The 22,889-nt window shown below is 39.7% G+C and overlaps 1 protein-coding gene across 1 annotated transcript in view; it reads left to right on the top strand.

Annotated features, from left to right (window-relative positions):
• Positions 1–22,889, top strand: part of PRKCG (protein kinase C gamma) — a 716,084-nt gene that overhangs the window by 53,127 nt on the left and 640,068 nt on the right. The window lies entirely within an intron of this gene.

The raw sequence follows: 22,889 nt of genomic DNA, 5'->3' as shown, positions 1-22,889 counted from the left end.
TGCTTGGCGCTCAATATCTGGAAATACATAGTACACTACAATGTAATTTAAAATGTGCAGGCAATATATAATTTATTATTTCAGGCTATGCATAGCTATGTTTAATAACTTAATTAACAATTCCATTAAAATTTAGTGGAAATGTTTTATTCTTTTATTCTTTCCTATCTGTTACAAGTCCAATGTACTGTACATAACACAATATTGACAATTTATAATTCTAATGTTACATACTAAGTTTGTCAATGCAGTATGGATAAGTTTGGCATACGCTTTGGCACATTGTGATGCATTTAGATTGCAAGTAAACTTATTAGGAGATCTTAATGGTTATTACCATCTTCTAAAGTATTGACATATTACTAGGATATACCTTCATTTTATGATCACTGGGGGTCTGATCTCTAGGGCTCAAACCAATCCTAAGAATGAGGGGGCTGTGGCGCAAATGTAGTGCTGCATCTTTTCCAGTGTTTTTTCTCAACAGCATCACCCTTGCCACTTATTGGGGAGGGATATGCTGTAGGGTCCCTTTCACATTTATCCACAAAAAGTACTTTTGATACGGCACTGTATATCTATGCTGTCACAGGTGGATTGATAATTTCAGTAACACACCCAGTAAAGCAAGATATTGTCCCAGCAATACTGAGGATGCACACACAGCAAACAGTTCATGTATAATATTTCCACAAGAACAGATGAATAGGGCACTCACCAGGTATGGACAAACAGTGCTGGAAGAGACATCATGGATGGGTATACAGGAGGTATACACCGGGCTACAGTGCCATTTCACACTGTTATAGTGGCTCAACTTCAAGTGGGCCAGTAGAAGCACTTTGACAGCATGAAACGGTATTATAACCCGGACTATAGCTTCCCTGTATACCCATCTGTGATGTCTCTTCCAGTTCTGTTGGTTGATTTGTTTCAATAAAGAAAACTTCAGCATCATACCTGGAGACTGCCCTATGCTTCTGTTCTTGTGAAAGTATTATACCTTTCACATTATACCTTTCACATTTATTTTCAAACTTTCCCTGAGGACTTTGTTTATAATGTTACCATGAAGAATTGCCCTAAAACATATACCAACAGTGCCCAATTGACCTCACTGCCTCAGAGTGTAGTGACTGATGTTTTATAGGCAAAATGTACACTGCATGCTGCACTATTCTTGCTGTGAAAAGTGATGGAACTTCCACTGACGCCCATTTGAACCTAACCTAAGATTATAAATAAGGGAAAAGAGATCTTGCTCTTTAAAACTTGCAATTGTTGGATCTTATTATCAATACAAGAGGAATGAAGGTCATGGTACAGTAGGCAGAAGTGCTTTTTTTGCACTGGGTATTATATATAGAATAAAGAAGTATATTCCAAAATCCAATCTTCATTCAAACTGAAAAGCTCTTAAGCAACTGTGATATACACTCATTTGAGAAGACCACCCCCTCAACCAGACAAGTTTTCATGTGAGGGATTTTCAGTCCACCAGACATTATGCAAAGTGGTCATTTTCTTTTAAAGTCCATCCTTGCAGAAGACGACTTTTCAATGCAATGTTTGTGGTCTTCTCTAAGAGGGTTCACTGTCGATAGTGATGACCTTTTTTTAGGTAGTTATTGTAGCAATGTAAAATTACAATGTTTTAACACTAATATGACCTTTATTTAGATATATGTAACTGTGGATAGGGCAAAAATTGAGAATAATAATTTTATAGTGAGAGTAATCCTTTAGTAGCTGTAAAAAGATTTCTCATGGAGAGCAGATTATTCTGGCTTCTTTTACTTCTATGAGAATGAATGACAATATGTCAATCTTGTCTCCTCTTACATTTCTTTATTTTAATCTTAGATATACAGTATATATATATATATATATATATATATATATATATATATATATATATAAATTCACTACTTCATCTAGCAGTACACAGACTGATTATAGAAAAAAAATAAAAATAACGAAGTGCCATACCTGCACGCTGCCATGCCTGCCACGCAACTACAAAGACACTGCAAGTGCAAAGATATATATATATATATATATATATATATATATATATATATATATATATCATTTTAAATTGCATAACTGCTATAGGAAAAGTTGAGGTTCTCAGCAAATCATTTAATCAAATAGTGTATACCTCCCCACCACTGTTAGAAGACCTCATCAAAGAATGATGTAACAGTCTTTATTTTGTAGCTGAAAGAAAGAATATGATGCAGATCATAAAAGCACCTACCCCTTACACAAAACTTAGGACATGGTAGGAACACTAATCTAATTTGAATCATTTTTATTGTTGAATTGGTACAATTGATTCAGGAAGTAAATTACAGAGGTAAAATTACCAGCATGAGAATATCCATTGCTACAAAGATGGGGCTCCATAGTATCATCAATAATACAAACTAAAATTTACATTTATATATTTGTCTTTTTTTAGTACATGTTTTATTTTTCTTGTGGTAAATAAATAATAACACTTAATTCCTATTGTATCTCCTATTAAACTACTTAAGCCACACTCTCAATTCTTACAACAAGTCATTATGAAGAATACTTAAGTAAATTTAATAAGGGCTGTTTCTAAAGTAAAATAAAAAGTTTGTGGTGAAAAATGCTGTGATAATACTTCAAGCATTTTCTCTCTTAACAAAACCCAATGCTAAATGTTTTGACTGTGCCCAAGACTGTAACAGAGCCTCCAATGTAATGGACAGCTTTCTCGTATATATATGTGCAGTGGTTGGAGTTCTAATATTTTCAGTTTAAAAAATCATGAAAAAGAACGTTCTTCTAATAATTCATTATCGAGGGACAGTATTGTCAAGTCCTGGGTAGACCTTTCTCATGTAACTTCAGTAGTAGTGTGGTGACCCAATATTACTGAGACAATGTTTTATAGACATTATGGATGCTGCCTTTCCACTTAAAGGGGTATTCCAGCCAAAGGATAGGGGAAAAGATGTCTGATCACAGACTCCCTGCGATCTCCATGCAGCACCTGCATTCCATGCAGGGCTGCTTCTTCAGTCTTTGAAAGCTCTGTGGTTCCAGGACTGGAAATGTGATGTCACGCCATGCCCCCTCGTGACATCACGCCACACCACCTCCTTTCATGTCTGTGGGCATGAAGGCATGTTGATCGTGGGGGGGGGTCCTAGCGGAGGGGGGGGGTTGGGGATGGTGGGCGGACAACCACAAATGCGTTTAGAGACTAAAAGTCTTTTTTTATGTGAACATGGCAAAAACATGTGCATTTATGCTGTTACGTATGGACCTGAGGAAAAGAAGTGAACACTTCTCAAAACACAACCATTATTTTAGTCACAATAAATATTCTTTTTTTATTTTAATTGTAGTCCGTGGTTCCTCCCTTCCACGAACTAGTTATAGAGCCAAAGAAAACCCATTTTCCAAGGCTTCCTGAGAGATTATTACTCCTGTTAGAATCTGATTAGGGAAATAGGAAAACCCATTTTATATTTATTGATGAACTTGCCCAGGAAATATTATTTGCAGATGAAACCAAACTGTGTAAAGTGGTTAAAGGACATGGGTAGGCGGGATGCACACATGCAGCATGCAGCCTATCAGCAGCCAGTCACCACTGTGATGCCAAAGCCCTATATATAATCAGCAGCCACATTGCAGCCAGTTACTTCAGCCTTTCATTGCAGAGAGATAGACAGACAGCACTGTGTGTTGGCCAGAAAAGCTTTTTACAGCAGCGATTCACCTCCCAGTCACTACAGCGTTCTATTACAAAGCGGGACAGAGAGCAATTTTGGGTGTAGTACACAACGACTGTGTGCTGCAGCACTGGTGTGTACTGCTGGTGTTGTACACAAATACTTTTTTAAGCATACTGTCCTCCTCTCATAAGTGCATACCAGATACTTACATCTAAGTGGTGTACTATTTTGTTCCTGTTAAAGTCTCAAGGGCCTAGATGCCGTGAAAGGCCGGGCAAAAGTACACACCGCCTGGTGTTGTACACAAATACTTTTTTAAATGTACTGGAGTGCATTGTCCTCCCCTCATAAGTGCATACCACATACTTACATCTATGTGGTGTACTATTTTGTTCCTGTTGAAGTCTCAAGAGCCTAGATACTGTGAAAGGCCAGGCAAAAGTACACACCGGCTGGCGTACTTGAGTGCATTGTCCTCCTCTCATAAGTGCATACCACATACGTACATCTACGTGTTGTACCATTTTGTTCCTGTTAAAGTCTCAAGGGCCTAGTTACTGTAAAAGGAGAGCCAAAAGTACACACCTGCCCAAAAGTACACACCTGCTGGTGTTGTGGACAAATACTGTTTAAAGCGTACTGGAGTGCATTGAACTCCCACATATGAATATCTAAGTGTTGTACCATATTGTACTCCCCTCATATACGCACTAAGTACGTCAGGCAAAGAAGTGCCAAGACATGCACAGAGGAGTGCAGAGACCTAAATCAGGCGCAGGAAGAGGTCACAGCAGACTAGGGGCGAGTGGCAGCAGGAATCGCAGCGAGAGGCCTGAGCTCCTGGTGTCAGCTAGTGGTCGTATCTCGACCAGCAACCCATCTGCTATCATTGACTGGTTAACTCGGTCATCCACTTCATCACAAGTGACATCTCACACCCCCAGTCAACAGTCAGTGGGTTCCTCAGACACAACCATCAGTTGGCATGGCCCGGGAGCAGTCCCTGTCCTCCAATTGCCTCTGTCCAATGCTGTTCCCACCCCCATAGAAATATCCTATGCTGTGGGTTCAGCTCCACTTTTTAGTCAGGATGATCTACTAGAGGACAGTCAGCAGCCCAGCCAAGAAGTGGAGGAGACATCTCCTGCTTCCTTAGCTAGGCGGACAAGTAGTGATGAGGAGAGTGGCATGGTAGGTGGTGTTGGGAGCGTTCAGGTTCCTGAAGCACACACTGTTGAGGAACCTGAGGAGGACATCAGTGATGTGCTGACACAACTCGATGATGATGAAGCCGATCGCACTTGGGAGCCAGGTGCAGAAGGGGCTTCATCATCAGGAAAAGAGTTGCCCATGAGGCAGCAGTTGAGCCAGCAAGGTAGTAGCATGGTTGCGAGTCAGCATGGTGGTAGCAGTGGGAAAGTCTGGAGCCAAACATGCCCAGGGTAGACCACCTGCTTCGTGGCAGCCTACCTGCCTGGGAGGTAGTGTAACAGGGGTCCCTTGAGTTGGCGGCAGTATTAGTCAATCAGTGCGGACTGTTGGGGGGAAAATCAGCTACTCTGCGGTGTGGTAGTTTTTCATCAGGTATCCGGAGGATGTTGACATGGCCACATGCAATTTAAAAAAAAATCTGCAATCTTTTAAATTGTGAGGCCCTTTGGTCTGGTCAGGTCACGTCAGGTCTGGTCAGGCTGCCGCCACCTCCTGTGTCTTTCTTTCACTATATGGTCTACTCTTGCTGCTGCCACCTCCAGGCTTGGTCATTCTGAAACATTTTGGTCTCCTCATACTGGTGCCAACTCCAGGCTGTGTCATTTTGCCACCATGTGGTCTCCACATGCTGCTGGGACATTACCTAAAAAATGTTATGGTAGCACTAGCTATTTAAAATCTTCAATTTAAATTTGAAAATGTATCTTTTAATCTTAGGAATTGTGAGGCCCTATGTTCTCATCATGCTGCTGGGGCATTACCTAAAAAAAAATATGGTAGAACTAACTATCATAAATCTTCAATTTAAATTTGAAAATTAATCTTTTAATATTTGGAATTGTGAGGCCCTATGGTCTCCTCATTCTGCGGCCACCTACAGGCTTGGTCGTTCTGCCACTATATGGTCTCCTTATGCTCCTGCCATCTCCAAGCTGTGTCATTGTGCCGCTATGGGGTTTGCTCATGCTGCTGGCGCATTACGTAAACATTTTAAAAAATAAATAATTTGAGTTTATTTTAATAAATGCATTTAAATTTTAATAAATTTTAATTAATCATTTAAATAAAAATGCCCCTTCAGCATACCATGTGGGCAGGGCACAGCGGTGTCACACTGTTCTTCACATTGTTTGCCTTGGCAAACAGAGTCACACAGGGGAGGAACTGCTAAAAGTCATTCATCAAGAAATCGAATCATGGCTTACGCCACGAAAACCGGAAATGGGCATCACAGTGACCGACAAGGGGAAGAACATCTTGTCTGCGCTGCTTCAAGGAGGCCTAAGCCATGCGCCCTGAATGGGACACGTGTTCAATCTGGTTGTCAAGCGATTCCTGAAGTGTTCCCCCATCTGCAAGACAACCTAACAATGGGAGGAAACTTTACATGCACTTCAGCCACTCTTACACCGCAAAGCACACCCTCCTTGAGCTGCAGCGTCAGACCAGTATCCCCCAACATAGTCTGATTTCCATACATTGATATTCCACCCTCCATATGCTGGACCCACTATACAAACAGAGAAAAGCCATTACCGATTTCTTAATGATCCAAACGGATAGGGGGACTCACCTGTGTAACTTCAATGTCAACCTATTGCAGCTCATACTTAGGCTCAGGCCCTTTGAGGAAGCTCCATTATTAGTCAGTCGCCAGGATTACGGGATGAACTATGTCATTCCACTGCTTTATATCCTTCAACACGTGTTGGAAATTATGGCTAGTCAGGGCACTGGAGACATGGCGCCTACATCTCGAGGCCGCATGAGCCCTATGGGGGCTGAACTGGAGGGGGAGGGGGACAGTGTAACACAGGCAAGGTTTTGCAAAACGGGTGGTTTTTATAGTCATCTGAAACGAGAGGAGGAGCAAGCTGTGGAGCTACAGGGTGATGAGGAAGATGAGACAGAGGACCCAGTTACACCATGACCATGTGGTCTCCTCATGCTGCTGGCACATTAATTGAAACTGAATCATAATCTATTTTAAATCTTCAATTAAAAATTTCCAAAATATCTTTAATCCTTTCAATTGTGAAGCCCTATGGTCTTGTCATGCTGTTGCCACCTCCAGGCAGGGTCATTCTGCCACTATATGGTCTACTCTTGCTGCCGCTAATTCCAGGCTGTGTCATTCTGCCAGATTATGGTCTCCTCAAGATGCTGCTACCTCCAGGCTGTGTCATTGTGCCACCATATAGCCTCCTTATGCTGTTGGCACCTTAGATTAAACTTTTACAAAATGTCATGTATCTAAAATCCTCAATAAAATTTTACTAAATATCTTTAATCTTTACTATTGTGAGGCCCTATGGTCTCGTCAGGATGGGCACTGAGAAGCAGGGGCTGGAACAGGTGGTATCTCGCCTGGCGGAGGACCGCCAGCTCGATTTTAAGACACAAGTACGAGCTTTATCACTGCAGCCACTTTTAGCTTTATGCGCCCACTTATCCAACGGCACAGAAGCTGAATGTGCTCCTCTCCAAGTTGCTGGTACTGCAGCCCCTCCTTTTTCAAGGGGACACTCAGCGTATGGGGGTGAACTGAGAGGCAGGGGCTGGGGCAGGTGGTAGCTGGCCTCGCGGCAGACTGCCAACTCGATGCTCACCAGAATGGGTAGTCAAAAAATTTAAATAAATTCAAATTAAATAAAAATTACATAAAAAATCTTTTTATTCTCTTCAATTTTGAATCCATATGGACTCTCTGCTGCCACATCCAGACACTCTGCGGCAGTGATTCTAATAGTGATGCCTGTAATCTGCATGTCATACTGAATAACAGTATTATTTCACTAACACAGCACATTCACTATGCGTGTTAGGACAAGGCAAAGTGTTCTACACCCCTATTGAGGCTCACTGTAGGCCAGAAATAGCCATTTTTAATAACGATTCGCCACAAATAAATTCGGACCGAAACAAATTTTTTGGGAAAATTCAGCGAATTGATCGAATTTTTGGCTCATCTCTAATGGTAACCAAAAATATTATCAAAATTAAAGGGGTTATCCAGGAAAAATTTTTTATATATATCAACTGGCTCCAGAAAGTTAAACAGATTTGTAAATTACTTCAATTAAAAAAGCTTAATCCTTTCAGTACTTATGAGCTTCTGAAGCTAAGGTTGTTCTTTTATGTCTAAGTGCTCTCTGATGACACGTGTCTGGGAACCGCCCAGTTTAGAAGAGGTTTGCTATGGGGATTTGCTTCTAAACTGGGCGGTTCCCGAGACAACGTGTCATCAGAGAGCTCTTAGACAGAAAAGAACAACCTTAACTTCAGAAGCTCATAAGTACTAAAAGGATTAAGATTTTTTAATAGAAGTAATTTACAAATCTGTTTAACTTTCTGGAGCCAGTGGATATATATAAAAAAACGTTTTTTCCTGGATAACCCTTTTAAGGTTACTTAGCTTAGAAAAAAGTCATATTATTATGTATAAACATATCGAAGGTCAATATAAACATCTCTCCCAAGATCTATTTATACCCAGGACTTTATCTGTAACAAGAAAAATCCATTCACTATGTCTAGAGGAAAGAAAGTTTCTACACCAGAACAGATGGGGGTTCTTTACTGTAAGAGCAGTGAGACTATTGAACTCGCTGCCATAGTAAGTGAGTATTGTGAAATAAATAAAAGAGTTTGAAAGGGGCCTGGATGGATTTCTTGAGTATAAAAATGTTACAGGTTATAGTTATAACTATTAGAGTTGTTGATTCAGAGTTGAGACTTGTAGTCAAGGAGAAGGTTTCTCCATATAGCGAGGATTGGCTTATTCTGGTGAAACAATACTACATGTTAAGTGGATGGACATGTCTTTAAAAAAAAATTAAAGTAAATATTCCATTCCTCTAGGTTATCTGTTTATAATTTATTATACATATAGATCTTAATAAAAATTTATAGCGTTTTAGCTTGTACGGAGCCACATGTTCCGTACAAGCTAAAACGCTGCATTGTATTAATTTTTATATAGATCAATATGCATAATAAATTATAAATATAAACAGTAAGCTAGAGGAATGGAATATTTATTTTCCTTTTTATTCTTATTAATTTCTGAGGTGTTTTCAGTAACCTTGGTTATGTATAGAATAAGTGAACTGTACCCAAATTCTATTTACTACTGTGCATGGAGTTATACATTTCAATGTTACTTTGACATGCAATCTATTAGGTCCTACCTAAGGGCCTAATAGAGATAATAATGTAGCAGGGCCAGGGACAATTATTTGTTCCCCAAGTGCCATGTCAACCCTTCACCATCCAGCGATTGAATTTCAGGGGCTCTAAATGGGTGACAGATGAAGCCTTGTTTCCTTTGTTTTAGTATCTCAGTTGTTATTTACTGTGGTGCTTAGGGGTTAAATGTTGGGGTTATTTTTGACTCCAACCGTTGTAGTTGGATGTCAGATGTATATTACAGTCAATACCAGTTGGTGATAGCCACCAGTGCAACATAATCACGTGAAAGGGTCAAAATGAGAAGGGGTTTGTTATGTTTGGGGCCAATATGGAATGGTTCTAAAAAGTCTTGATTAAAATGGAAATTCCAGTCTTTACAAATTGTCTTGGGTCTGACTTCTTAAACCTCTGCTAATCCGCTGCTTCAAGACGCCATTGCAGCCTCTCAAATGTTTACATTGGCTACAAGCCAGTTGTCACTTATAAACCTTGCGCTATTTCTAATGGTGGATCAAGGTTTGCAACCTTGTTTCGTTCACTTAAATGGAACCACACTGAAGACTTAAAGGACAACTGCAGCGCAATATACACTTATCCCCTATCTACAAGATAGGTGATAAGTGTTTGATCGTGGGGGGTCCGACCACTGGGACCCCCCCCCCCCCCTGCGATCTCCCTAACGGGGCGCCGCCATTAGCGCTCATAGTGATCGCTAAGGTGCGTAGCGTCGACCTAGAGGTCGACGGTGACGCCCCGTCTCCTCCCCGTCCCCATACAGTTCCATCGGGGTAGGCGGGGAGGCATGAACGATTCTCTCATAGAGGAGATCACAGGGGGTCCCAGCGGTTGGACCCCCCGCGATCAAACACTTATCCCCTATCCTGTGGATAGGGGATAAGTGTTAATCATGCTGCAGATGTCCTTTAAAGACTGGATAACCCTTTAAATCTTATAAAATTAATTTGGAGTGAGCATGATGTATGGGTAACAATAATAAGATTAATGCATATAAAACACAGACTAATAACTATGACAACATATATAATTGAACATGAAGTCACTCATCTGTCACTAGTATAAATATTTCTATAGATGAATCAAAATGTTCATGAGGTAAATGTTTAATTTCCCTTGAGAATGAATATATTTCCAGTTTAGGCTCAACATTAAAGCTTAGTTTACACATAGCCAGTTACATTGCTGCAAAATAACAGGCATTGCACGTTGAATTGCTGTGGTTGTGTGATTTAGTTATTAGCCAAAGGTTTTTACAATAAAACTGTTTCACCTGTTAAAACCACTCAGCCATAGCAAAACCATGGTACAATGTGTGCAATTTTGTAATGCAGCGTACTAGCACTAGTTGTTGGTGGAGCAGACTAGCATTATGTGTAACTCTAACCCTAGAGGTTGTAAGGACTTCTTTCAGGTGGCTAAATTTATCATCAGTTCCTTACATATTAAAAAAAATTCCCAGCATAATTTTCCTGCTGGTACAAGTACAATGAGTATCCCACTGCCGCTACATTATTTCATTCTTCCCATTTGGAAAAAAAGCCTTTGTTTAAAAATCCCAGAATTTCTAGATGTTTTATCAGTGTTAATACATTGAATTGTTATGAACTGTCCAGAGCAGGAGAGGTTTGCTATGGGGCTCCTGCTCTTGACAGTTCCTGACATGAACAGAGGTGTCAGCAGAGAGCAATGTGGTTAGACAGAAAAGAACAACTCAGCTTTCTCTGTAGTATATAGTAGCTGATAAGTACTGGAAGGATTAAGATTTTTTGTTATAGAAGTAAATAACAAATCTGTTTAACTTTCTAGAACCAGTTGATTTAAAAAACAAAACAATTTTTTTTTTTTTTTTTAAACCACCGGAGTTCCCATATAAAGCCTGGTCAGGGGTTCTGCTAAAGACAGAAAAGCAGTTCACAGCAGTGATGGAAATCTTAGACTGCTCATAGATATTTGTTATAGATATAGGCGAATCTGTCAAGAAATCTCAATTGAAGTACCATATATACTCGAGTATAAGCTGATCCCAATATAAGCCTAGGCCCCTAATTTTACCCCAAAAACCCAGGAAAAAGTTATTGACTCGACTATAAGCCTTGGGTGGGAAATACATCATCCCCCCATGTCATCATCCAGACCCCCGTCATCACCCCCCCCCTTCATCATCACCACCTGTCAATCCCTTCATCAGTGGTCTTCAACCTGCAGACCTCCAGATGTTGCAAAACTACAACTCCCAGCATGCCTGGACAGCCATCAGCTGTCCAGGCATGCTGGGAGTTATAGTTTTGAAACCTCTGGAGGTCCGCAGGTTGAAGACCACTGCAGCTTTCGTCATCACCCCCCCACCCTTCATCATCACCGCTTGCCTTTCAATCCGTTCATCAGTGGTTTTCAACCTGCGGACCTCCAGATGTTGCAAAACTGCAACTCCCAGCATGCCCGGACAGCCATCGGCTGTCCGGGCATGCTGGGTGTTGTAGTTTTGAAACCTCTGGAGGTCAGCAGGTTGAAGACCACTGCGGCCATCTAGTGCGTTGCCTTGTCGACGACGCACAGGGACGTTGCGCATGAACGTCCCTGTGTGGCGGCGTCAAGGCAACGTCACTACTCCGGGGTCGGGCCCGAAGCGCGGAGAAGAGGCCCCCTCCAGTGAAAATGGAGCGCCCGCAACGACTAACCATCCCCACCAGACGGTTCCTGCAGCATAGATGGCCCGGACCAGCTCACCCTTACTTCCCGCCGAGGGGAGGTGAGTACAAAACAAAATGGCCGCAGCGGTCTTCAACCTGCGGACCTCCAGAGGTTTCAAAACTACAACACCCGGCATGCCCGGGCTTGCTAGGAATTGTAGTTTTGCAACATCTGGAGGTCCGCAGGTTGAAGACCACTGATGAAGGGATTGACAGGCGGAGAGTTCACTCGAGTATAAGCCGAGGGGGGCGTTTTCATCCCGAAAACGTGCTGAAAAATTCGGCTTATACTCGAGTATATACGGTATGTGCAAAATGATGGGATGTATAAACTCAGTCCGTCTTCTCCTCAGCTTCCCTGCCATTTCCCCTCATCATCTTCTCACTTTGATGAACTAAAAAGTCAGAGAAGGTTAATAAAATTGAAGTTGCTTGAATACTAATCTATGAGGTTGTAAACCCATTAAATTGTTATTTTTCCTGGCAATTACATGAAATGTATAAGCAGCATTCTAATGTAATGTTTTATGCATCATTGAAATGTATGAAAAGAGTAAACATAATAGAAGAGAAAATGGTCTCAGTTATGGACATTTATCAACGGGTTTAGTCAGGTTTTCTTTACTATAATTGTCGCAAAATTGTTGCAACTGCGACTACGCGCTTTTTCGTGCGACATTTTGACTAGAAAGCGAGAAAAGCAAGTTTTCCAAAAATTAACTACGTAGTAATAATTTTAAAATGGACTACGGGTAGTCAGGTATTTATTAACTGCGACAGTCACAACTATGTTTCTCTATTTTTGTTGTACATTTATATGTATATTATATATAAGGAATTCAATGCTGTATCTAAGCTGCCAAGAGCACTGTAGATAAACACTTGCCTGCAGGTCCCTCCGGTAGAGGTTAACGGTGTAGCTAGAACCCAGCAGATTGTACTAGAAATACATGGTAGGGTAGCCAGGCTACATTGAGAAGTGCAAACATTAGAGGAGGGGAATGGGGTGAAATAGGAAGTATTTATTCCAAATGTGAGGGGCATTGTACCACTGTGTAAAAAGGCTATGTGCAATTATATGGAATCATTATCATTTTTGGATTGGAATAGATCTTCACAGAACAGTGGTGCATTACTCCAGACTAACACACATACTATTTCTAGTTACAGTAAGACCTCAGAAACTGAATACATGTTAAACAGGAGGACCGGCAGGGAATGAAATGCCAGGGGCAATTACAGTCGGTAGTTGTGTCTTAATTGTTGTCATCAAATTATTATTGTATTCTTCCATTAATTGGGCATTGGAAAAAAAACAGAAACACATAGTACTATAATAACCAGTTGTGGCCCCCTGGCAAGAGGTTGGCACTGCCTCCATTCAGGGCCATATTTACAGCTTCTAACACCCTCGGCACTGATTCTTTATACGACCCAGGAAAGGCGCTTATACGCTCATTATTTATCATCATGATACACTTGTCACGGAGCGAGTGTAATGATAATAATCAGAGTTAGCAAAGGAAAAAACAGCAATAAAACTATCGTTTATCATGGATTGTCAGTTGTGATGGTGAAGTTGTTATTAATGGCACAACTGATAAATATGGATAAAGACTTTATTATCAAAAGATTGGTTCTCTTAGCCAACTTAGTGCCTATATACCATGTTTAGTCCTTACAGGTTTCTTACTGCATCACAGGCTGTGGCTCTCCTGTGGTCCTTAGTAGTTTGTTGCAGGCACACTTCAGCAGCATACTTCACCCCTGACTGTGTTGAGTATGCAGTCAGTGCCTTTAGGTGCTTCTAGGGGCTTTAATGCAGCTTTTATTTTTCTAAGGGCTGCATTAAAGCACCTACAGATTGTAGCTATTGTCCCTTCACCTTTCTCCAAAAAAACACCCTTGTCCAGTGGAATGCCGCTCGTGATATGCTGCCCTAGGCACTTGATCTCGGGATACTAGTGGCAAATTCTCCTACTTTTAGAGTTGCACAATGCATATTATTGTGTATTAAAGGGGTACTCCCCTGCCCCAGCGTTCGAAACATTTTGTTCCGAATGCTGGGTGCGGGCTGCTGGGGTCGTGACATCACGGCCACACCCCTCATGAGGTCACACAACACCGTGACGTTATGACCCCTGCACCCAGAGTTCAGAACAAAGTGTTCCGAACACTGGAGCAGTGGAGTACCCGTTTAAGTCAGGACAGGTTGTGCATGTAGTATAATAATTTAGCTTTTTTATTTACAAGATTATAAGAACAAATAATTTAAATCAATACAAACATAGAAAGAAGGGCACTGACCATAGCAGATGTCTTTTATTTCTTCATTTCGAACTTCGGAGCTGCTGGATGCCCTGGTAACTTCTGTTCTCCCCATCCCGGAGCTCTGAAGTTCAAACTGAAGAAGTAGAAGACATCCACTATGGTCATTGTGCCTCATTCTATGTTTGTAGTGTTTTTAAGCCAAGTCTTCATAAGGACCAGGCCAATTTTTGTTTTTTCCTCCTTCCCTTCTAAAAATCAGAATACTTTTAAGTTTGCACCTACAGACCCATATAAGGGCTTGTTTTTTGCATCACCAATTGTACTTGTAATAACATCATTCATAACATAAAATCTACAGCAAAATAAAAAAATATATATATGTGGAAATTTGTGAAATTGAAAAAAACAAACAATAATAAAAAAAAGATGTGAAAATTGTGTATATACAATGTATATACTGTGTACGTGTTTCCTAAAATGTGGGCTTATGTATTGTATTAAATACTAGAATTGGGTTTGTGTGATATGGATAAATATGGATGGACCATATAAATATGTGATGATGTCTATATGGATTTTAATGTGTGTATGTGTGTGTATGTGTGTGTGTAAATGTAATGTTTCTATATATGTATATGTAAATGTGATATTAAAAAGATTGTAGGAGATTCAGTGTGATCATAAAACATGTATTAAATACAGTTATACTCCTATGCTCATTGGTGGTACAGTAATAGTTAGTATTTTACCACCGTTGGTGATATAATGGAGTTATACTCCTATGTTCATTGGTAGTACAGTGAGTTAGCAATATGCAATGGTGCACAGCACCACTTCCCTGACCTCCAGGCTGTGTCCCTATGCACACTGACGAGCTGGCTCAGCTAGCGTCCGGCAAAGTTGTATGTGTCCGTCTGGAGGGAAAGCCGCACTTCTCTGCGTGGTCCTGTGGTGCCGGACTGGCGTCCGGCCGATGTGAAATGTCCGGGCTTCAACAGGTGACTGTGGGAGTGATGATGTAAGGGAGGTCGGCAGTGGATGCTGGCGTCCTGTGTAGAAGCGCACGTAACAGTGCTGATGTCCTGTGTTGCTGCGCATGTAACAGTGGGCCGCTCACTCGGGGCCTCCAGCAGTTGCAAGTTGGTTTGTGAAGATCCTGGTTTCTATGGTGGTGAGTATGGTATAATAGATTGCTGGAATATGTAGAGGCTAGACGCGTTTCGAGATGTTCATCTGTCTCTTTTTTAATAGCTGTGATGATCTGTTGGAAATGTGCTGCTTTTATAACCACAGCTTTTCTGTAACTGGTGGATTTTCTTAGATGTAAATGGAACAAGCACTGAATCTCATTAATAATTAGGGATCTGGATGGTCCTGAACAAGCACTGGATCTCATTAGTAATTAGAGATCTGGATGATCCTGAACAAGCACTGGATCTCATTAGTAATTAGGGATCTGGATGATCCTGAACAAGCACTGGATCTCATTAGTGATTAGGGATCTGGATGGTCCTGAACAAGCACTGGATCTCATTAGTAATTAGGTATCTGGATGATCCTGAACAAGCACTGGATCTCATTAGTGATTAGGGATCTGGATGGTCCTGAACAAGCACTGGATCTCATTAGTAATTAGGGATCTGGATGATCCTGAACAAGCACTGGATCTCATTAGTAATTAGGGATCTGGATGATCCTGAACAAGCACTGGATCTCATTAGTGATTAGGGATCTGGATAATCCTGAACAAGCACTGGATCTCATTAGTAATTAGGGATCTGGATGATCCTGAACAAGCACTGGATCTCATTAGTGATTAGGGATCTGGATGATCCTGAACTTTAGCAGAGGAACCAAAGTGTGGGTATTGGATCATATATTCATATATTTACTATAAACTATAGTGAGTGTAATGAATCATATATAGAACAAGATGAAATAAATAAATATATATGATATATGGATATAATGTAAAAGTACAATGAAAAATGAAATATATGGTGGGTATTCCTTTTAAAAATAAAAAATGATATGTGGTTTATAAAAATGTGATATATGTTTGTATATGATACATATATATGATAATATTAATATTATGATGAAATGATATGGATATAGGGGGAGATTTATCAAAACCTGTGCAAAGGAAAAGTTGCCTAGTTGCCCATAGCAACCAATCAGATCGCTTCTTTCATTTTCCACAGGCCCTTTTGAAATTTTGAAAGTGTGTAAATGTCTGATGTATACTTCCACATGTAAAATAGACAGAAATATTAAAAAATGTATGGAAAAATATATATATCTGTGATTTTTGGTGTATCTTCACTGAATATGTTATGACATATTAATTTGGTATGTTGCGTGTTTTCTTGTTTATTGTATGGAGTTTAATATATTAGCTGAAAATAATGTGTACCATATATGTTCCTGTATATAAGTTTTATTACAGGCGTATATTTCATTAAAGGTATGTTTATATACTATAACTATACAACCACCCTATCAATTTGAACATGTGGATATATACATATATTGATTTATCTAAAATGATGGAGATGGGACTATGTTTTTGAACAAAATGTACTATTCCGTATATCGCTATATATGGTAAATACCGAATAGCACGTGTTTTATCACATGCGTATCAGTTAGGAGTATATGGATTTTTTATTTATTTTTATTTATTATGGTACCTATCTTGTTTAGTACATTATTTTCATTAAATGATATGTTATTAAATTGAATTTTTAAATAAAACCAAAGATTTCTAGTTCAGCATTAAGGCCTTTAGGGGCCAGTGTGTCCATCTCGTATATGTATTTTGACTCAATTCTTGACATCTTGGCTATGACATTCCCCCCCCCTCCAATCTGGTTGTACTGACTGTAATGCAGAAAATTATGTACCTCTTATATGACTATTGTGGAATTGTTTGTAGTGGGCAGAAAATGTATGTTTTTTATAACCTCTTTTTATGTTGTAAAAATGTTCTGCTATCCTTTTTTTGAGGGTGCGTGAAGTGCGGCCTATGTATTGTTTATTGCAGGGGCATGTAATGATGTAAATAATATTATTGCTATTGCATGTAAGTAGTTCTTTGATGGAATGTATTGTATGATTTGTTGTATCTGTTTTTTTGGGGGGGAATACCGTAACTTTGCAATTGTTTCATTGGCCGCATCTGTAGAAACCGGTTGTGTGAGATATAGTGGATTGTGTGGTTGTGAGTGAAGTGATCTTGGTTTGTTTTGTGGTCGGGGCGATCTTTAAACCTAGATTCGGTGCCTTGGTGAATATGATAGAGGCGTGTTTTAGTAGGGATGAGCCGATGGTTTTATCTAGCTGTAATAAATGCCAATGTTTATTAATGATTCTTTTGATCTGATTGTGTGAAGTGTTAAATGGAATTCTGAATTTTGCATGGTGGGTAGTGTTGTCTTGTTTCTTGTTAGTATCGCTGAAAAATTGTGTTCTATCTAGTATTCTAGCTTTATGGAATGAATCCTGAAGTAAAGTAGTAGGATATTGTTTTTGTATGAATTGTTGTGTTAATGTTTGTGCTTCATTATCAAATTGTTGAATTTCTGTGCAGTTGCGTCTGATGTGCCGATATTGTCCGTAGGGTATATTGATAAGCCATTGTGGTAAGTGGCAACTGTCAAACCGTATGTAGCTATTTTTAGATGTCGGTTTATGATATGTATTACAGATGGCTTTGTTTTCCTGGATACTGATTTGTAAATCTAAAAACTCTATTGTGTGTGTACTGATGTTGGGTGTGAATTTCACGTTTTTGCATTTTCGTTTTTTCCTCCTTGCCTTTAAAAAATCAAAACCCTTTCAATTTTGCACCTAAAAATCTGTATTATGGCTTATTTTATGCGCCACCAATTCTACTTTACAGTGAAATTAGTCATTTTACCAAAAAATCCATGGAGAAACAGAAAAAAAATTGATTGTGCGACAAACTTGAAGAAAAAATGCCATTTTGTACATTTTGGGGGCTTCCGTTTCTACGAAGTAAATTTTTTTTGTAAAAATGACACCTTATCTTTATTCTGTAGGTCCATACGGTTACAATGATACCCTACATGTATAGGTTTGATTTGTATTACTTCAGAAAAAAATCATAAATACATGCAGGAAAATGTATACGTTTAAAATTGTCATTTTCTGAGCCCTATAACTTTTTTATTTTTCTGTGTTCAGGGCGCTATGAGGGCTCATTTTTTGCGCCGTGATCTGAAGTTTTTAGCGGTATCATTTTGTTCTGATCAGACTTTCTGATCACTTTTTATTCACTTTTTTGTGGTATAAAAAGTGATCAAAAATGCGCTATTTTGGACTTAGGAATTTTTTTGCGCATACGCCATTGAACGTGTGGTTTTATAAGCAGTATATTTTTATAATTTGTACATTTACGCATGCGGTGATACCACATATGTTTATTTTTATTTACACTGTTTTATTTTGTTACTAGGAAATGCCGGGTGATTTAAACTTTTAATTAAGAAGGGAATATCTGAAAGGGTTAACTTTTTTTTTTACACTTTTTTTTTGCGAGCTCATAGCTCCTATAGGGACCTATGAGCTTGCAATGGCTGATTTCATACACAGATTGTTGCCTTGCCGTTGCATGGCAACAAGTTGTGTAATCGGCGGTTGATTGCTCCAACCTGTAACTCAGGCATGGAGCAATCAATCGGAGCCCGGACGCTGCCGGAGGAAAGTCGGGAAGCATTTACTTTCACTTTCGATGTGGCGCTCAGCTTTGAGCGCTGCATCGGAAGGGTTAATAGCGCGTGGCTGAACGATCGCAGCCGCGCGCTATTAGCCGTGGGTCCCGGTTGTGAATAGGTGCCAGGACCATCCCGCTATGACGCAGGGTCCCGCCGGGACCCCGCGTTATAGACAGGGACTGGACTTAGGACGTACTCATACGTCCTAAGTCCTTGAGGGGTTAAATGTTCTATAAATGTTGTTAATTGATCCGGGGTGCCTTTCCATATAATTAGAATGTCATCTATATAACGCTTCCAGAGGACCAGGTCTGCACCGAGCTCCAGAGTGAGCGTAAAATTTTCCCATTGGGCCATAAACAGATTGGTGGAACTCGGTGCAAACCTGGTCCTCATTGCTGTACCAATGAACTGTAAATAAAAATCGCCATTGAAAAAGAAATAGTTATGTGATTAAAAAAAAGATGCCATTTTGTATATTTGGGGACTTTAGTTTCTACACAGTGCACTTTTCAGTGAAAATGACACCTAATTAAGGTCCATACAGTTACAAGGATACCTGATTTGTGTAGGTTTTGTTTTATTTTATAACTTAAAAAAAATTATAACACCAAAATTAGCATTATTATTTTAGCACATACTGGGCTATATGAGAGTTCATTTTTTGCGCCATGATATATAGTTTGTTTTGGTACCATTTTTGTTTGATGGGAATTTTTGATCGCTTTTTATAATTTTTTGTATGCTATGTGAAGTGATCAAAAATGCGCAATTTTGGACTGTTTTTTACGTGTACATCACCGACCGTGCAGTTTAACTAACCTTATATTTTTATAGTTCGGACATTTACGCACGCTTATGTTTATTTTTGATGACATTACTTTATTTAAAAAATGGGAAAAGGGGGACGATTCAAACTTTCATTAGGGAAGGGGTTAATTCAATTTTTAATTAACGCTTTTTTTACACTTTATTACTTTTTTTTAGTCTTCATAGGGGACTATAACATGCAATCTTGCTATTACATACACTGTTCAATGCTGAGCTTTGGCTCAGCATTGATTAGTGTTATTGGTGCTCTGCTGCTCTTGCCTGCAGAGCCTGGTCAGAGCATCAGAGCCTGATTGGAGCCTGATTGGACATGAGGAGGAGGTAATTTCGGATGCCCCCATCAGCTCTGCTAAGCTAACCGCCACGTTAGCTACCACATTTAGATGCCGCAATCAACTTTGATTGCAGAGTCTAAATGGTTAATGCCGGGGTTAATGTCACGTCATTAACCGTGGGTCCTGGCTGCTGATAGCAACCAGGACTCACCAGGTACGAATCGTGCTCAGCTCGTGAGCACGCTTCAAACCCCAGTAATGGGACCAGGGCATACAGGTACATCCTTGGTCCTTAAGGGGTTAAAGACCAAGGATAATGAAACTGCATAACAATAAGTGGGGCTCACAAAATAATAAAAATGCATCCAACCTGTAATTGAATAACCTTTACAAATGGAATTCACATTTTTAACATTAAAGGCGTTTTCCCCACTAAACAAAGTTGGTAACACATACATATTTTACACAAATGTGATGCTTTTTTAGGTAAAATAACCTATAACACTGTTCTGTTCTCCCCTATGGATCTGATCACTTTCTGGTTCTCTCTAAAGTGTTACCCTGCTATTGCCATGTGTGCTTCTTCTACAAAAATTGTTTAGGCAGGTGTTTAGGTACATATCAAAGTAACATCCTCATAAATGCCAGAACCCAAGGCTTCCCAGAAGAACATTGCCCAGATCATTACACTGCCCCCACTGGCTTGGCCTTTATCCTATAAATCACCCTGGGGCCACCTTTTCCCCAAGTAAAGTAAGTGAAACACATGCACCTGACACTGTTTTGGGGGCTTTTTTTTATTTAAAATTAGTGTTTATTTTTTTATTTTTTTGCTTTTTTGCTAAGTAGTTTCTATACTTCTGACTTTTATGACTTTTTTATTCACTTTTAGTACATTATTTTGGGGGGCTACCATCTTGCCTGAGCTGTTTTGAACTGCATTTGGAGATATGCTTTACAGCAAGCTCCATGGACAAAGTCTGGAACAGACATTATTCAAAGGGAGTGTTTCCTGGGCATTCTCTGTGATTTGTGCATAGGTCATTCTACATGGAGTAGGGGAGGAGCAGGATGTTTCAGCTCAGTTTTAGGCTTAGTGGTTAGACTGAGAACGGCAAGATTGTAGGATTATTTTAAAATTTAAATAGTAAAATAGACAAAACACCCTCAAGAATTCTTTTAAAAAAGATGTTTAACATAAAAAGGTAATTTTCCCCATAATATAAACATTCCTTTTATCCTTAGCCAAAACCCTAAACTAGGAGAACTTAAAGCTTTACTGTCATTTGTAATAATTTTTCATGATTTAGTCCTAAAACCTGCTGTGATCCCAAGTTACAACTTGGATAAGCACATGACCTGATGCAATCTTAATTTTGGACATGTCTGTATGACATGTAAAAAGTTGACAGTAATGACAGTAATGCTTTATGAAAATAAAACTTTTAAGCAGGTGATGGTGGACCAAAATTACTAATACAACCACTGTATGTAGATTATGCATGCCAATAGGTGATTAATTTGAACCTATTTTTTGTAGTTTTGTTAAAAAAATAATTAAAAAAGTACTAATAGTATGATGGGATTTCTGCAGGCGAATACTCAATTTGTTGCTGATTTACTAGTTGTATTGATTAAAGTTGCGGTGTATTTATACAAGTGTGTTGCATATATATATATATATATATATATATATATACATATTTATATATATATATATATATATATATATATATATATAATGCTATATTTGAATCTAGAGATGAGCGAATTTTAGAAAAATTCAATTTGGCTCATTCCAAATTGTTCTGAAAAAATATGGTTTGGTCTGAATTTATTTGCAGAGAACCTGTATTAAAAATGGCTATTTCTGGCCTACAGAGAGCCTTAAAAGGGGTGTAGAACACTCTGTCTTGCTGTAACATGCATAGGGTGTGTGCTGGGTTAGTGGAATAATACTGTTATTTAGTCTGACATGCAGATTAGAGGCGTCACTATTAGAATCACTGTCATAGAGCAGCACAATGACAGAGCCATGTAAGTGGCATCAGTATGAGGAGACCATATAGTGGCTGAATGACACAGTGTGGAGGTGGCGGCAGCATGAGGAGACCACACAGTTGCTGAATGACACAGTGTGGAGGTGGCGGCAGAAGGAGGAGACCATATAGTGGCTAAATGACACAGCGTAGAGGTTGCTGCAGCATGAGGAGACAATATAGTGGCTGAATGACCAAGCCCTGAGTTGGCAACAGCTTGACAAGACCATAGGGCCTCACAATTGAAAAGATTAAATATATTTTTTTACATTTTAATTGAAGTTTTATTTAATGTGCCATCAGCATCAGGAGACTGCATGACGGTACAGTGACACAGCCTGGAGGTGGCGGAAACATGAGTAGACCATATAGTGGCTGAATGACACAGTGTGGAGGTAGCGCAGCATGAGGAGACCATATAGTGGCTTATACTGTTATTCAGTATGACACACAGATTAGTCGAAGAGCGATACAATGACAGAGCCTGGAGGTGACATCAGCATAGGGAGACCATATAGTGGCTGAAAGACACAGCGTGGAGGAGGCACCAGCATGAGGAGACCATGTAGTGCCTGAATGACACAGTGTGGAGGTGGCGGCAGCATGAGGACACCACACAGTGGCTGAATGACACAGTGTGGAGGTGGCGGTAGCATGAGGAAACCATATAGTGGCTGAATGACCCAGCCTAGAGGTGGCAAAGGCCTGACAAGACCATAGGGGCTCACAATTGAAAAGATTGAAGATATTTTTAACAACTAAATTGAAGATTTCAAATAGATGAAATTAAAAAGTTTTATTTAATGTGCCAGCAGCATGAGGTGACCACATAGCGGTACAGTGACACAGCCTGTTGTTGACCGCAGCATGAGGAGACCATTTAGTGGCTGAATGACACAGCCTGGAG

Source organism: Hyla sarda, chromosome 10, assembly GCF_029499605.1.
Source record: "Hyla sarda isolate aHylSar1 chromosome 10, aHylSar1.hap1, whole genome shotgun sequence".
In the NCBI taxonomy this organism is placed as follows: domain Eukaryota; kingdom Metazoa; phylum Chordata; class Amphibia; order Anura; family Hylidae; genus Hyla; species Hyla sarda.
This window is presented reverse-complemented; position numbering and strand designations above follow the sequence as displayed.